The sequence below is a fragment of the Tupaia chinensis genome, unplaced genomic scaffold, assembly GCF_000334495.1.
Source record: "Tupaia chinensis unplaced genomic scaffold, TupChi_1.0 Scaffold000238_1, whole genome shotgun sequence".
Taxonomy (NCBI): Eukaryota; Metazoa; Chordata; class Mammalia; order Scandentia; family Tupaiidae; genus Tupaia; species Tupaia belangeri.
The window spans coordinates 2,558,336-2,564,410 of NW_006159716.1; the positions used below are offsets into that span (position 1 = coordinate 2,558,336).

General features: G+C 56.1%; 1 protein-coding gene across 4 annotated transcripts in view; it reads left to right on the forward strand.

Moving 5' to 3' along the window:
* TFEB (transcription factor EB) overlaps positions 1-6,075 on the forward strand; it is a 29,541-nt gene that overhangs the window by 1,790 nt on the left and 21,676 nt on the right. Inside the window, exon 1 of one of the 4 annotated variants that reach the window (XM_027771912.1) lies at positions 870-971. The exons of the other annotated variants lie outside the window; for them this stretch is intronic. The gene's annotated coding sequence lies outside the window, so the exon portion shown is untranslated. Of the gene's footprint in view, positions 1-869; positions 972-6,075 lie in introns of those variants that run through there. 4 annotated transcript variants of the gene reach the window in all.

Below are 6,075 nucleotides of genomic sequence, written 5' to 3' on the forward strand. Positions count from 1 at the left end.
GCCAGAGTTTAGGCACCTGAGAGGGGAGAGGGGCAAAGCGGGGTGGAGGGAGGGTGCGCACCCAGGTCTGCTGCCGGGGACCCAGCACCCCAGCCTTCTGGGGGACACAAGGACTCACACTGCCTGAGGCCCCTGCTCTGTGCTGGAGCTGTTCTTTGGGCGGGCAAGTCTAGGGCTGGTCCATGTGTGTGTGTGTGTGTGTGTGTGTGTGTGTGTGTGTGTGTGTGTGTGCGCGCGCACAAGAAACAGCATGTGTGTGCGAGGGTGTGTCTCGCACGGTCTATCTGGGTTGGTTTCCACTAGTAACTAGGCCATTTCCCCACCCCACAGACCTCTGTTTCCCCTCTGCAGGGACAGAGCCCCAGCCCTAAGGGAGCCCAGGGCTGCGGCCTGCATTCTGACCTCCACCTTGGCCGCAGCCTGGAGTGAGGGCTGTTTGCTCAGGCACATCGCGGGGGTGCCTAAGGGCGCTGCCTTTCTTAGAGCCTCTCCACCATGGGCCTGCACCTCCCTGCTCTCTCCTCCCACCTGTCACCAATTTTCATGCTTGGGACCAGGTGACCAAGGCCCCAGAGGGCACAAAAACAGTTTCTTTAAGGAGCCCAGGAATCTCCCGGGCAACAGTGAAAACATGGCTCTGGCTCAGTCCTCTGGCCTGGGGGCCTGGAGTCTGTGATCCCAACCAGCCACTGGGCATGGTCCTAAACGCCTGCTCCCATGCAGACTCTAGCCTGGTGGCCCGAGTCTCCTGGGCAGGGGGCTAGCACTCACAGACCACCGCGTAGGTGCCAGGCACAGCCACACGGCAGCTCCTTTTACCTCCCACCTACCCCGAGGAAGGTGGCACTACTGCCCTCTGTTCAACAGGTGGGGAGACCAAGGCTCTGCAGATTCGGCTCTAACCTGTCGGGGTGCAGAGCCAATGCACCTTCCACCAAACCCAGCTATTTTCCAGAGTCGGCTCAGGACAGGTGATGCAACTGTGGGTGCGGGCTCCGGGGGGTCAAATGTAGCTGCCAGGGACCTGCAGGGGGGAGCCCTGGGAGGCCCTGGGGTGGGGTGGGGGTGCCTTGAGGGGAAGCTGGGACTGAATGGGGAGTAGTTCTGGGGCAGGCAGGAACTGAGCGGGGCTTGGTCAAGGGCTCCTCCTCACTGCTGGGATTAGGATCCCCTCCATACCTGCCTCCTCAGGCACCGGACAGGCCCCCATTGTGGTGCCCTGTGCACTGGGGCTACAACAGGGGGTGGGTGGGTGTGGACTCAGACCGTGGGCCCCAGTGTGTGGCTCGGCCAGCGTTCAGCCTCTCCGTGCCTCAGTTCTGCTCTGTAAGAGGGGCTCGCAGGGGGCAGGTTGTAATGAGGATTCAATCAGTGGTACAGATGGGCTGGGAGCTGTACCTCCCGCGTGGTGAGCGCTCAGGGTGTGTGCCTGGAGACCACGGGCCACTGTCTGCGACTGAATGCAGCTGTCAGCGCGGTCGTGGTGCCTTTCTCCCTTCTCCTTCATGACTCCTGTGGCTTTTACTTAGCAAAGTCTGGAAACTTCAGTTATAAAGAGGGTTGTTGCCAAAGCTCTCAGAGGCAGTTAGGTTTTTTTTTTAAAAGAATTATTTATTTCTTATTTAATTTTATTTGTTATTATTACTATTTTTAAAATTTGACCAGAAAGATATAGAAAGAGAAAGAAAGGGAAAGTAAAAAAGAAAGAAAGCTGCCAGATCTGGGACTCAAACTGAGGTCACCTGTGTGGGAGTCCAGTACCTTAATCACTTCACCACCTGCCAGTGCATCTCCCCCTTCCACCAACCCCCTGTTGTCCCCCCACACCCATGCAGATGCGTGGTGGCTAAGGGCGCTGGACTCCCATGTGAGTGGCCACGGTTCGAGTCCTGGACCTGGTGGCTTACTTTCTCAGTTTCTCTCTCTTTCACTCACACACACACACACACACACACACACACACACTGTCCCTCTCTGGTAAAATTTAAATAAATGGATAAATAATGTTAAATAAAATAATTAAAAATAAATAAATAAATAAAGCCAGACAGGGCCAGCAGGTGGCATGGTAGTTGTGGTGCTGAACTATGGTTGACCATAGTTCAAGTCCCAGACCTGGAGCTTGAAAATCACACCAGGCACATGTACATGCATGCCCAAAATCCCAGGAGAAGGGACTGTGGCATGGCCGTCCCTCTCAGGGATAATTTCTCATTTTCCCACTCACCGTCTCTCTCTCTCTCTGGAGAGCACACACACTCTATGACAAAAACATTTAAAAAATAAAAAATAAAAATAAAGGGCCAGTGGATGGCATGGTGGTTGAGGCACTGGGCTCCCACATGGCTAACTGTGGTTCGGGTCCTGGATCCACTAGCTTGCTTTCTCACTTTCCTTCTGTCTCTCTCTCCCTGTCTCCCTTGGTGAGCGCATGTGCTGTATGTCAAAATGAAAAACAGTAATAACAATAAAAAAATTAAGTAATTCTTTAAAAAATAATAAAAATGAAAAATACATGAAAATAAATACATGAACGAATAAAGCCAGGCAGTGGTTCTTCATAGTGAGAAGCTGCAGGGAAAGTGGAGAGGCGGGGTGGGAGCTCCTGGGAGCGGTAAGCAGGCCTTATGGGGTCAGGTGTGCTCTGTGGACTCCAAGTCTGGGGCAGGGACGGCCGGGTATGGATGGCTTAGGTACGGGGACCCTGAGGGCTGTTAGAGCCGGAGGCCAGACGCAGGGAGGCCTGGGCCTGGGGCTGGGTTTGGAGCAAGGCCCGGCTGTGTGCCCCTCTGTGGCGGAGATGCAGCGGCAGAGGCGGGGCCCTAAGGCTGCCCTGGCTCTGGAGAGGGAAGGCCTGAACACTGGGCAGCAGTAAGTGTGGCGATGAGGAGCGCCAGCCCTGTGTCCATGCGGTCCTGGCCATGAGCACCTCCAGGCTGCCAGAACCCTCAGCACACCTGACAGCTGAAGGAGTCGTGAGAGGTCCCTTCCAGTCCCTGCATGTTGACAATGAGGGCCCAAGACCCCGAGAGGGCACAGGACTTGCCCAAGGTCACACAGCCCAGTGGTGGTACAGCCGATGCAGGTCTTCCAGTCCCCACTCTGGCTTGGGCAGGCCTTTATGCCAGGCCTGTGCTGCTGGAGAGCCTTGGAGGGACAGACCCAGTCCAGAGGCTCCAAGCTGTGGTCCCAAACCCACGATGGCATGAGATGGTCAGTCAGGTGAAGTCTTGGGCCTCCTGTTCCCTGGGGGAGGAAGGGGGACTCAGTGACCCCGTGGGTCAGCCTATATATCTTAGCTGATCCTCCCTTGCAGGGGAAAGGTGGGGTGGGGTGGGCCAGATGGGGCCTGAGGCACTGGGAGGCCTAGTGTCTGAGCCCCTCCCGCCCCGCGCTCTCAGTCCCCGTCCTATCCAGGAGCTGCCCACGGGCTGGGCCCTCCCCCTCCCCCTCCCCCACTGTTCTACCATCCAGGGCCAGCTCTCTGCTTCTTGTATTACTAGCATTTCTGTCTGACCCCGGCCCTCCTGTGCCCACACTGCCTGCCTCAGTGGGGTCCAGATATATCATTCCCAGAGGCCCCTGGGCATGGATTGTCTGGGCTAGTTAGGGTGAGGGTCTGGCCTGCATCTAGGAAGGACATGGGGTGTGTGTGGAGTTCTGAGAACCCTCTGTTGCTGGGTGCTCTGAGGGTGATATGGTGTTGGGGGAAGGGCTGGGTGGGAGTGCAGGACAATGACTCATAGAGGCATCTTGCCTGGACCCCCACCTCTTCGTCTGTGTGGAGCTGGCGGTGGTCACACACCTGAGAGTGACCTGAACTTGCATCCCTACTCCACTGTGTTCTTTTTTTCTTTTTAAGTAGTTATTTAATTTTATTTATTTATTATTATTATGTCTTAATTTGCTACAGGGCATGCATACTCATCAGAGAGAGACAGAGACAGAGAGAGAGAGAAAGAGAAAGTAAGCTGCCCGGTCTAGGACTCAAACCACAGTTAGCCATGTGGGAGTCCAGTGCCCCAACCACCATGCCACCTGCCAGCCCTTCTCCTGTGTTCTTGCAATGTGACCTTAGCCTTTTGCGTCTCAGTTTCCTTGTCTGCTGGTATGGCCGTTGGTCCCGTAAGGACCTATGAGGGTAAATGAGACGCGAGTTGCGTGTTTAGCACCGTGCCGTGTGCCGCTCTCCGTGGGGCTCAGGACTGCACTAAGTGAGCAATCGGGGGAGTATTGAGAGTTGGGTGGTGGACAAGCAGCACCTGAGGGCCCTGTGTTTCACCCTGGGATGTCTGATGGGTGGAGAGGGGAAGGGTCCAGAGAAGAAAGGTGATTTCTCTGGAAGCTTCCTTGTAGCCAGGGAGACTAGTAGGTGGCCAGGAGACAATTAGCGAACAAAGCAGAGCGAATGCAGGTGCAGGTGGGAGGCCCCAGTGGGCCGTGGTGGTGTAGGGAGGTGTAGGGGAAGGGGTTTTTCAGTCTTCTCACCCCCCCTCAACCCACGAGGACGCTGGCTGCTAAGGGGAGCTCAAGACTGCAAGGGGCAGGGGAGGGATGTGGCAACGCGTGCCCTGTGCCCTGTGTGAGGGAGACACAGAGACACACGGAGACAGGGTCTGCCTGGCGGCTGGGCTGTACCTGTGCATGTCATAAGGGTGCCAGGACCTTGCTGGTTTTCCTCTCCATGCTCCCCTCAGCTCCGCCCCTGGCCCTGGCCCTCCCCGTCCGCCATGCCCAGTAGCAGTCCTCCTGGACAGACCTCGGGCCCTTGGGACAGGATGGGGCCCCTCTCTGGCCCCGGGTTGCCTTTGAAGCTGCTCCCTCTGCTCAGGGCTCTGTGCCTTGCCCCGGGCCCACAGTCCAGGCGCGAGCTCTGCTCTTTCCTGTGGGAGGTGAACTGGGACTTGGGACCAGTGGGTCTGAGCTGTGGGACTGGGGGCTGCTAAGTGGGCCAGGAGCTGGGGGTGGGGAGCACTACTCTTCCCTCCTCTGGCCTTCCTCCCTCCTCCCCACCGCCTGCTGCTGCTCACAGATTTAAAGAGCCCGACTGACCCTGGCCTTCGCCCTGCGGCTTCCTGCGGTGCATTCAGAAGAGGCCAGGGCTCTGCCTGGGAGACCAGAGTCCTGGGTTCGAGGCTTGCCTTGCTACCACTGACGTGGACTGTGCAGACCCTCTCTTGGAAGCTCGGCCTCCTCTCGTGTGTGGACATTGCCTGATCTTCATTTGTTGCCCAGAAATGTGACCCGCCTACACTAGGTGCTCCCCTTGACAGAGCTGTGGTGTTGCAGGGAAGGTACAGGAGACCCCATCCTGCATGGCAGCCTCATATGTGCGGCCATCAGTGATGGGGCCAGCGGGGTCACCTCTTTCAGAGTGGGGGAGACCTCCTCCCCCTGGATCTAGGTGGTAATTACCCGGGGATACAGGTAATTACCCTGTGAGAACTCTGTGCCTGCCGGGTGTATTGGTGTCCCCATGGTCCTAGCTACTTGGGAGGCTGAGGCTGGAGGATGGAAAATTCAAGCCCAGCCTGGGTATTAGACCCTGTCTCTCAAAAAATAGTCAAAATCAAGCTACGCACTTTGAATCTGTGCATTTTGCCTGGACAAATTATGCCTCAGCTAAAAGGAAAAAGATCAAAGTAATAAATTAAAAATGTTGAAAGCATGTACCACCACTACTTGGGACCAGCAGATGGCATAAGGGTTATGTCGTTGGACTCCCACGTAGTCAACCATCGTTCGAGTCTCAGACTTAGAGGCTTAAACCTCATGCTGGGTACACGTGTGGTTGTGCCCAAAATCCCGAGAGGAGATTGGAGGAGAAGGGATTGTGTCATGGACATCCCCCCTGGGGGCTGATTTCTCACTTTCTGCCTCTCTCTAAAAATAAAAACAGCAACAACAACAACAAACTGAAGAAAGCATGTGTCTCAGGTACCAAGGACCTTCCAGGCAGAGGGTCTTCGTACCAGGTGACTTCTGCGTGCTGGTCTTCAGTACTGGAAGTAGCCTTGTTGCTGCCCTTCAGAACCTGCCGGGAGCCACTGGGCTGGGTGATAGTGCAACAGCTGG